This window comes from Vombatus ursinus, unplaced genomic scaffold (genome assembly GCF_900497805.2).
Source record: "Vombatus ursinus unplaced genomic scaffold, bare-nosed wombat genome assembly UNPS02014833.1, whole genome shotgun sequence".
In the NCBI taxonomy this organism is placed as follows: Eukaryota; Metazoa; Chordata; class Mammalia; order Diprotodontia; family Vombatidae; genus Vombatus; species Vombatus ursinus.
Genome location: NW_020954611.1, coordinates 1,298,496 through 1,310,219, shown reverse-complemented (window position 1 = coordinate 1,310,219; position 11,724 = coordinate 1,298,496). Strand labels below are relative to the sequence as shown.

Below are 11,724 nucleotides of genomic sequence, written 5' to 3'. Positions count from 1 at the left end.
CTTGTCCTAGACCTTGAGAGACCTTCCATCTACCCATTAGAGAACAGTAGAAAAGGTCAAGAGTAAGCTTTTGCCCATCAAAAAGAAGATGCCAAGAGGAAAGTTGAAGAACAATGCCATTTTGTCCAACAAGGAAAGAGAGGGGCACACCTATCTGGTTCTATGTTCACTAGGAAGAGAGAAGTGGGGAGAGACTGCAAGAAGGGATAGAATTTAGAACTCAAAATTAAAAAAAAAAAGGCAGCAGCTAGGTGGTGCAGTGGATAGAACACCTGCTGTGGAGTCAGAAGGACCTGAGTTCAAATCTGACCTCAGACACATAATACTTCCTAGCTGCATGACTGTGGGCAAGTCACTTAACCCCAATTGCCTCATTTAAAAAAATTAAAAAATTTAAAAAAAGAATGTTAAAAATAAATTTGTTGTTACTCAGTCATTTTTCAGTCATGTCTGACTCTCCATGACCCCATTTGAGATTTTCTTGGCAAAGATACTACAGTGATTTGCTCTTTCCTTCTGCAGCTCATTTTGCAGATGAGGAAATGAAGGCAAATAGGGTTAAGTGACTTGTCCAGGATCACACAGCTTGTATGTGTCTGAGGCCAGATTTGAATTCAGAAAGAATTTAGGCCCAGCACTTTATCCACTGTGCCACCTTCCTGCCCATTAAAAAAAGTAAATTAAATAGTAAATATTCTCTTTTAAAAACATTTACTATTTTACTTTAAAATATATAGTAAATTTAAAAAAGAAATGCAAAGATCAAGACTTCTCAGAACTTCTTTGTCTTTAAGACCTTTCTACTACTTCTGTCTAGTCTTGTCAGTTCTGATCCCCTCTTGCTAGGATCTAAGCCTCTTCTATACTCTTGAGAATTAAAAGTGACCATAGGCTGATGCATTTCTACCTATGAGAACCAGTGGGTATCCTCTTCTCCCCACCAAGGGACAAATAAGTTTTGAATCAAGAGGATACTTCCCTATTAACAACAAAAATTTACCTCCTCAATCTAGTCAAGTTGAATCATTGAGGTCCACTATTGTTCTGGCCAGAGCAAAGTTTGAATAGGAGAAAATTGTGTTTAAAAGAAAATAAATGTGCCAGGCTAACTAGAGTGAATGGTTCACGTTTGTTAACAGTGGAAAAGGTAGAAGATGAGATTGGAAATATAGTATAGTGCCAGATTACCCAGGTAAGAAGATGGATTCTTATCCTGTAGGCAGTAGGGACTCCCAGAAAGTTCCTGATCAGCAAAATGACTCCCTAAAGGCATTGTTTTAGGCAGACACATATCTGGTCATAGTGTGCAAAATGGTTTGAAAGGGGAAAAGGATAGAAGAAAGAAAACTTATTAGGACTCTATTATAATAGTCCATGTGAGAGGTGATAGGGACTCAGGGAATGGAAGGAAAGAGAAGCAGGTGGTTTTATAAAGGAAGACTTTTTGGGACTTGGTGACTGATTGGGTATAAGAAACAGAGGAAGAGGGAGGAATTCAAGATGTTTTATGATTATCAGCCTCATGGTATAGAGAATGGTTCTATTATTGATTGAAATGGTCATGAGAAAGGGTTGTTTTGGGAAGGGGAGGAATAATAGCTAGAATTTATATAATTTCAAATTTAGAAAGTTAACACCTAAGATTGCCTTTGATCCTCCCTGTAAGGCAAGTGTTACAGGTTTTATTATCCTCATTTTGCTAATGGGGAAACTGAGGCTCAGAGTTATTAAATGACTTGCCTATATCACATAGCTAGTGTCTGAGGCAGGGTTTGAACCTGTCTTCCTGACTTCATTTCACTTCAATTATGTTTCCATTATACCAAACTCTAAGAGTTGTGTATAGAAATATTAAATTTAATGTGCTGTAAAGACACTTAGGTTGAAATAGATAGCAGGTAAATGAAGAAATAGAACTAATAATCAAGCAAGATGCCAGGGTTAGAGATTTAGGTTTGAGGATCTTATGTATAGGTAAGGACAAGAGAGGAGGTTAGATCTCCATAGCGGAGAATAGAGTAGAGGGAGAAAAGAAGGGGATAAGTACTAAAGTATTACCATTTAGGTTAGGGGATAAAGAAGGAAAACTGACAGAAAGGATGCAGGAGGAGCTGCCAGAACCATAAGGAACAGGTTGCATTCCATCTGTTTTGGAAATATTCTTTGGATGACAAGCCTTCTCTTAGGTCCAGTTTCTCTGGTATCCTTCTAAGTGAGTGGTTTGAAATGCATAATGATCATTGGACTGTGCCCTTAGCCTCTCTCCTTAGAGAGTCTAAGCTTCAGGGATAACATGAATGATCCTTATGCGCCTTGTTTATTTTTAATTGGTGGGAAAATATCTGGTCTTATGATATCTTCCTGTCTATTGATTTTCTTCATTTCCTTAAGACATTCTCACATTCTCCTTCAACAGCTACCACCATTTTGATCCGTGATTGTATTTGTCTCTTCTGCAGATTTATCAACCTGATTTTAAATTCACAGTAGTAGATCTGCAGAAGGATACTGAACCTTTAATTGATGAAGTGCCTCACTGCCTTCATGCCAGAAGGAAATGGTATGTTAGTGTATTTATGTGTTGGTGGGATTGGGAGGTTGGTGGACAGAAGACTCAAAGATGTAACAAGACTAAACAAACATAAGAGGGATGATATCTGATATTCTGCCTCTTCCTAAGGCAGTGGTTTTCAAAATGTTCCCAAGACCCTTTTAAGGGGTCTGTGAGGCCAAACCTATTTTCATAATAATACTAAGATTCTATTTGTCTAACAAAAGTATTCCTCCCTTTCCCATCTACATATCTGTATGGGGCCAGATACATTTTAGTCAAAGCAACATATTGCAACAGATTCTATGTAGAAGCAGGCATGAGAATCTAGCTAATTATTAAGAATTTAGCCAAATATTAAAGAGATTTGCAAAACCATATAAAACAATGTCACTCTTCTCATTAATTTTCTGTTTTATAAAATATAATTCTTTTTCATGAAAATGTTATTTATATTAATATGTGATGGGTTTATTATTATTTTAAATGAATTAATAAACATTTTAAAATTACTGGTTTTAATTTCTAATATAAATAGTGATGGATACAACTCACATAAACAAAAGTTCTTTGGAGTCCTCAATAATTTTTATAAGTGTAAAGGAGATCTGTAACCAAAAGTTTAAGAATTGCTATACAAAGAATCAGAAACTAGATTCAGCTTAAGAATCAATCATCAAATTGTGCAAATTCTTAATGCACCATCTTTCTAAGGTCTAAAAACCTGATCTAAAAGTTCCTCAGAACAGAAATGTGCAGACAACCAGTCCCGGGCAGGAAAATCTTTATTTGAGGAGGAAATGTCAAACTCTGCTGGGCCTCCTACATGTGAGATTGCTGGTAGAAAGAACTGATTGAGGTTTGAAATCCCTTATCTGCTAACTTTCTGGGATGGCTAAAGGAGAGTTACCCTTGAGACCAGATAAGAAGGAGAAGAAAAGCTATTCAGGAAATACAAGGTCATTTTCTAACTTTATCCAACCAGCCAAGAACAGCAGAATTGTAACCTGAACTTTCCTGATAACTCCTGTGGTGAAATAGGTCCTTAAAAATAATCCAATATAAATATCCAAGGACTTGGAGTCAAGAGATCTGGGTTCTCTTTTCTTCTCTGACTTAACCAGCCAGGTGTTTTTGGTCAAGCCAATCTGCCTAAGTAAAATAAAGTCATGCAAGGTCATCAATTCAAGAGACATATTTATTAAGTGACTACTATATGCCAGATACCACTAGAGACACTATTGAAATAAAACATCCCCTGCCCTCAAAAAGCTTTCATTCTATTTCAGGGACACAACACATACACACAAAAGCAAATAAAAAATTGTGTACAAAATAAACAAAATCATTTCTAAACAATAGCACACTAAAACTGGGGGAGGGGAAGATTAGGAGAGGTCTCACATTGGATATGGCACTTTAACTGTTCTTTGAAGCAAGCTAGGGATTCCAAGAGATGGAGTCGGGGGTGGAAGTGCATTGCAGACTTGGGGGACCAGCTGTGCTAGGACATGGAGGCTCACAGAGAGACGGGCCATCATACACAGGGAGCTACTTGTGGGCCATTTTGAGAGGAATGGTGAGTTTGTAAAGGGGAGTAAAATGAAAACATAAAGACTGACAAGGTGGGTAGGAGCCATCTTTTGGAAAGCTTTAAATGCTAAAGAAAGATATTTTGTCTTAAAGGAAACAGGGACACACTGAAGAAAGTCAGTGAGTGATACAGTCATATGTCTGTTTCAGGAATAGCAACTTAACGGTAGAATGGACAATGGAATGGAATGGAAGGAGAAGTAGGTAAGCAGAGAATTCCATTAGGAGGTTATTCCAATGCTACGTGGTACAGATTAGGGCAGTGGATGAGCATGGAGCCTACAGTCAGGAAGACTCATCTTCCTGAGTTCAATTCTAACCTCAGACACTTACTAGCTGTGTGATCCTGGGCAAGCCACTAGTCTGTTTGCTTCAGTTCCTCATCTGTAAAATGAATTGGGGAAGGAAATGGTAAATCACCCCAATATCTTTGCCAAGAAAACCCCAAATGGGGTCATAAAGAGTTCGATATGACTAAAAAATGACTGAACATCATCATCATAGTACAGATAAGAGGTAATGAGAGTCAGTGACTGCCAGATGAGTGGAGAAAAGAGTATGGATGTGAGAGATGTGGACGTAGATTCAATAAGTCTTGACAAATTATTGGGAATGGAGTGTGGAGCGAGGGAGAGGCAAGAATCAAGGATGACTGATATAATCATAAGGTGACTGGAAGGGTGGCGCCCTCCTTAGAAATAGTGAAGTTTGAAAGAGAAATGGATATTTAGGGATGGCCTGTAAGGCCCTTCCCATCTCTAATATTTTGCAATACTAGGGTCCTCTACCCTTCTTGGGCTCCTAATGCCCCACCACTACCTTCCAAGGTTATAAAAGGGAGAGTTTTTTTTTTTTCTAGAAGGGCACAAACAGGGCCAATGCTACTTTGTTCCCTGCTATCAATTAGTTTGCATTAATTAAGCATGTATTATATGCTGAAAATACTGCTGTAGTAGGGAATGAATGGGGATTTAGAGGTGACAGTTTCAAATTGTTTATGTGTTACAGTTAATATGTTAACTATATTATATTAACATAGAATTAACATGCTATAGTTAATGTATTCACAGACAAAGAATTTGGGTTCAAGTATGGGCTGTACCATTACCCAGTTTGGGCAAATCATTTGATTTCTTTGGGTCTCAATTTCATAGTTTTGTCAAATAATTAATTTAGTGTTCTATTTTTTTTTCTTTTGTTTTGCTGAGGCATTTTTTTTTTACTTGCACATAAAAAGGGAGAACTGAACCATGGACATTCAAACTGGTCTCATAGCCACATTCTCAGTCAGGCAACAAACATTTATTAAGTGCCTTCTATGTGTCAGACACTTTGCTTAGTGCTGGTCATATAAAGAAAGGCAAAAGATATCCCCCGCCATACTCAAAGAGTTCACAATCTAATGATCTCCAACCCATTGGAGTTAGCTGAATTATTTATGGTCTTAAAACTGGGTGGAGAAGAGAATGGATAATTTAGAAATGGTACAGAGTTAAAAGATAAATAGTGGGTGGGTGGAAGTACAAAGTTGGGAGAGGGGGATTAATGGAGGTATAGTTTACCAGGCACAGTGACCAAGTTGTGATTGGATCATTTTGGGAATTAGCACTGTCAGCTGAGCAGCTGTCCTGCCTAGAGACAACATTCTTTCTCATGGGAACACATCTCCTCATAATTTCTTTATGTTAGTAATACCTAGTCTACTCATAAGCCTTTGCAGTGATGTTATTCTCTCTAGAAAAACATGTACACATACATATACACACACAAAATTAGACAAGCCTAGTTCTCTTCTACAGGATCGTAGACTAAAACTAGAAGGGCCCATTGAAATCAATTTGTGTTAACTTATCAGGCAGAGTGTTGGAATCAGGAAGATCTGAGTTCAAATTCTATATATCATGTATTTATTGTTCTTGGGCAAGTTACTTAATCTCTCGGGGTCTCAGTTTCCTCATCTGTAAAATGAAAGGAGGAAAGATTTGATGGGTCTTTCTAGTTCTAAATCTGTGATTCTATGATGAACCTCATTTTATGGATGAAGAAAGAAATTGAAGACTAGTTAAGTTACATGATTTTCCCAGTATCAAATAAATTACAGCGGATGATGGATTTGAATCTAGGTCTTTTGACTCCCCCAATCCAATCCCCTGTTGTAACATGACCTATTTCTTTCAGAGATTTGAGTCCAAACCACACCTTTCCCACTCATTGATTCATAACTGCAACAAATAATATCATTGCATGTAGAAAAGACACGTCAGTCAACTCCTTTACGACTCCATGCACCATTTATGTGACTACTGAGACCAAAATACCTCTGGCTATCACTTTTCTATTTGAGTGGTCTCCCACAATGAAAGCTCTTTGAGAGCTTGTATAACCCAGAGCTTAGTGCAGTGAGTTTAGCACAGTGCTTGGCTCACAGTTAGCACTTTTCATGCTTTTCATTCATTTATTTATCTGTCCATGCATGAATACTCTTGTATGCATTCCAACATCCAAGGCTTTATCCACTGTAACTTTAAACTAGATATCTCTAGAATTTCAGTTCTACTATTAGAGTTATGAAGAGGCAACACAATTTAGTGGGCAGAGTGCTGACCTTGAAATAGAAAGACCTGGGTTTGAATTGCATCTCAGATATTTACTATCTATGTGACTGAGGTTCAGAGTAGTTAAACTCAAGGTTAACCTAGAGGTTGAGTTTAAAGTAAAGGTTTTTAACCTCTCTTGAACCTCAGGCTCTTCATCTCTAAGATGGGGATAAAAATAGGTACTCAGTAAGATGATTTGTTCATAGTACCTTGTAAACCTTAAATTGTTATAGGTCTGCTATCATAATGAGCTAGAATGAATGTTTGACTTGAGCCCAGATAACTGGGTTCAAATCCCGTTCTTGATCTTTATTAGTCATATGACCACGGGTAAAGAATTTCCTTTACCTTCTGTAAATTTCCTCATCTATAAAAAGGGAACAATCATATTAGTAACTCCTTCATTAGATTGTGAGAATCAGATGAAATAATATACATGAAGCACTCTGTAAACCTTAAAGTACTATATAAATACTGATTTATTCTAGTATTCTATTCTATGATTTTAATAGAAGGACCAGGTGAATCAATTATACCAATTTATGCAAGGATTTTTATAATAATATTACTTTAATTTTACTATAACTTCTCCTATATGTGCAAATTTAAATGCACTTTAAAATGCATTTTTGAAATGAAAATAATTATCAGCAGATGCTATAATTTTTCTTTAAAATAAAATTTTTCATACTACTGTGATATAGGCAAATGCTCTGCATTAATTGATGCAGATTGGGTCCTTTGAGGTTTTTTAAAAAATTCTGCTTAAATTCCTTAAGTTCCCTTCTAGCTCTAACAGTCAATGACTCCAACTTTGTACAATTCCTCATTTAAAAAAAAATTCTGCATGTGAATTTTCTGTACTATTTCATGGGCTTATAGATAGGATTAGTTTCCTACTTGTAGTATTTGCAAACTTTTCAAAGGTGTAAAGTTTTAATTGTTTAATGGAAATGAATACCTTTAAATTCTCTAACATGCCTAATAATTTCTTTCAAATAAAAGTGTGACCACCAAGTACATGGATTCCTATAGACCCACTGTTATTGTTAAAAGTTCATCGTGATCTGCTGAGACTTAATCAAAGATTAAGGTTCTTTCTGACTTTAAGGGGAGAAAGAGGAAGGGCAAAATGAAATGATTCTAAAGGATTTGTTTTATGATGAGAAGAATCTAACAAATATGCATTCTCTCCAAAGTAAACAGAAAATAAGGAAATCATTTGAAAACAACTTCTGAAATTGTAAAAGAGATATAACTACATTAATCTTAGAGAGGTAATTAATCTTCAGGCTATGGAGTAAAATAGTTATGATGATGCAAAGCACAGCTGCTGAATATACGAAGCAGTAACACTTTATGAGATCCAAGGAAATTCACTAAACGGAGGCAGTGTAGAAGAGTGGAAAGAACACAGCCCAGCATGCAGGAGACCTGGGTTCAGGTACTGGCTCTACCACTGGTGTGCTATGTGATCATGACAAGTCACTTCTTTTCACTGGCCATCAGTTTCCTCATCTGTAGGACTGAGAGGGAGGATTGGACTGAATGATTTCTAAGATTCCTTCTAGTTCTAACATGCTGCATTCTATGGTAATTGACTACTGGATGTCCTAAGGTTTTTACCAGGTCTAACATTCTGTGTCAATAAGTCCAAAACAGAACTCATTTATCCTATCCCCCTTCACCTAACCCTTCCCTCTTCTGAATTCCCCTATTACTGGTAGATACCACCGTCATCCCAGGCTTCTAAGCTGGGAGTCATCCTAGGCTGCTCATTCTCCCTCACCTCACATATCCTGTCCATTACCAATCTTGCCATTTATATCTTCTCAATATTTCTCCTTTCACACAGTCATCACTCTAATTGAAGTCCTTATCTCTTCTCATCTGCACTCTATTAGTACAGCCTTCCTTTTAATGGGTCTCCCTGCTTCAAATCTCTCCCCACTTCAGTCCACCTTTCACTCAGTTGCTAACTATAGGCCTGACCATTTCAAGTCTTGCATTCAATAAGCTCCAATGGCTCTCTATTTCCTCTGAGATAAAATATAAAGTCCTCTGTTTGGCATTTAAAACCCTTCACAATCTGGTGCTTTCCTAACTTTCTAGTCATCCCACACTTGGCTCCATCTCATGTATAGTCCATGACCCAGCTCCCTCAGCCTGTTTTTTGGTCCTTATACATTATCTTTGACTAATCTTTATTATGCCTTCTGTGTTTATGGCTATTGCAGGAAAGTCCTCTAAGCAGCTTATATTCTAAAGGAGTTTTCTTATCAGTTTTTTTTATTTTCTAACTTTAAGATAATTTATTTTAAAAATTTAAGTTCTAATGTCAGTATTATCACTCTGGGACAAGAAACCTTTCAAATTTCCATCATTGCTTGGGATCTTTCTGTTTCCCATCAGAGCTATTGTCTTAGACACATAGATATAAAGCTAGAAGACAGACATCATCTAATCTAACCCTCTCATGTTACAGTGAAGATACTAAACAAACTGAAGGATTTAAATGATTTGCTCAGAGTAACATAGTTATAAAGCATCAGAGCTGGGGTTCAATCTGAGATTCCTTGATTCCAAAATCAGCACTCTTTCTATTGAACTACACTGCCTCTAATACGTGTAGATATTTGATATTTCACTGAACTCCACATTTTTTCCAAGGTAGGAGGTAGAAGTGGGTTAGAGTGGGCTTTTGTGAGGATTTCTAAGATAAAAAATATTCACATTACCTATCATTATAGCAAAATGAGGATTGGCCCATACACCTATCTTTGTACAGTGGGCAGCAAAGGGGGCATGGCTTAAAACAAGGCTGAGAGCAGGGGAAATTAAAGTCATTTGGTGGCCTTAGAGAATTTGCACCACTGGAGAAGAGAGCCCATTATGAAACCCAGGCCTTGTACTCAATTAGAGAAGCTGGGGAGAATTCATTTGGCAGAGTTTTAGCTCAAGTCCTTTTGAAGTAATGTTTCTATAGTGATTTATAGAATGAATTTATAGAATGAATGAGAGATTAGGAGAAAAAATTTTAACTGTGGATCGGAAAGATGCAGAAAGCAAAATGACAACTCTCATTTCAGAATCAATGGACCAATTAACCATGGCACATTCAGCTCAACTCAATGGAAGCAGAGAACCAGCTCCCCCACAGCCTTTTTCTAGTCTTGTCTCAGAAATCAACAACAATGTGAATTGTGTTTTGTTGAGGCTTTTTCCTAGCCTAGTGAGCTTTACGCTTCTTGTTTTCCAAAACTTTGAAGTGTCATTGATGCCATGCAGACCTCAGAAGTACCAAATCTGTGCCCATTCGAAATTTCAAACAGTTTTTATGACTAGATAAACAATAGCTACAATCATAATTTGCACTACAGAACACTTTAAGATTTATAAGCACTTTCCTCAGAATAAAACTGAGTATTATTATCACCATTAGAGGCTGCTTATCTTGAGCCAGGAGTTTCCAAATGCCTGATACTATTTACAAGGCCCAAACCAGTGATAGATTGCTGCTTAGGAGAACTATCAAAAAATAGAGAAGCAAGGGCTCCACTGGTCACGTTTCTCTGATTGCAGTTCATACTTGTATTCACTGTTGCCCATCCCTTGACTCCTCTCTTTCTCTCTCTCTCTCTCTCTCTGTTTGCGTCTCTGTCTCTCCTTCATTACTGTACTTGGACTTGGGGCCAACCTTGTGAAGGATTCCTCTTTTGACCCAAGGTCCTCCTTTTTTTCTGTCTTACTTATTCTAATGCTAAATCCTATTAGGAATGTACCCCAGGGCACTCTTCTCAAAGTGTGGGCAAAAGGGAAGGTCCAAGAAGCAAAAGCAGCTGGTTCAATCCAGATAAATAATGCCAAAATGGAGCACATGACACCAAAATCCCATCATTTCTTGCTCCTCCAATGCTGATGGCCCTTGTGCGTTTGTGTTAGAGCATCATGGGCCTTTAAACTCAACTGAAATGTACATCTTTGAATACCACTCCCTAATCCTTATAATAATAACACAAGTAGAAAGACTAACTTGTGTCTCCCAGCCTCTATTGTATTTTTGCTAGCACTTGATTCTTTGACTCTGACCTAGCACTCATCACCAAGACTGGTCTCTTCCCATTACCAAAGCTATCCATATGCCAATAGCCTTCCTACTCCTTGATCACCTTCAGTACTCTGTTGTAAATAATGTCACTAATTTGTTCCCTGAATGGTAGGAGAATGGTCAAGGATCTCAGATTTAGAGATAGAGGTATCTTCAGGAGTCATCTGGTCTAGTTCCCTCATTTTATAGGTGAGGAAGCAGAAGTGACCTGTCTAAAGTCACACAACTAATAAGTGTCAGAGCTAGGATTTAAACCCAAGGCCTTTGCTCCTAATCCAGCAGTTTTTCCACTGTGCCACTGGGAGAGAACTCCACATTACTGTGACACTGTGGTCACTTTCACCTCCCTCCCCCACAGAACCCCAACTTCTTGACAACTTTCAGCATGACACTAATATTTGCACACCCCACCCTCTGGCTTCCTAGTTTTCAGATCCTGGACTCATGCATTCACTCACCTGTGACCGCCATCGTTGGAGTATTTCAGTCCTGCCTTCTTTCCTTGCCCAATGACTGTTAGCTACCTTCATCCCTATGTTGACTCATAGACTCTCAAAGACCCAGAGAAAGATTGAAAATAAAAATCTATCTACAAAGCTTCAATTATTCTACTGTAGGGCACTGGTGTGGGGTGTACCTTTTATCTTCTCATAGTTTTGCCACTAAATTCTTAGGCTTTTAACATCCAGTCTTTGCAAGCATCAGACAGGGATGTATATTATGTTCATGTTTGCCCTTCTAGGTTGCAAAATGAGAAATAAATCTTTTAATATCTTTGCCTAAAAGGATAATCTCTATAACCAGGGAAGGAGAAATGACCCAGATAGTAGAAGCTCATTATTTTATGATCACTGTCTCAACTGTAATGAACTTAA

The 11,724-nt window shown here is 37.6% G+C and overlaps 1 pseudogene; it reads right to left on the bottom strand.

Annotated features, from left to right (window-relative positions):
• Positions 1 to 11,320, bottom strand: part of LOC114026184 — a 14,213-nt pseudogene extending 2,893 nt beyond the window's left edge.
• Between the last annotated feature and the right edge of the window lie 404 nt (positions 11,321 to 11,724).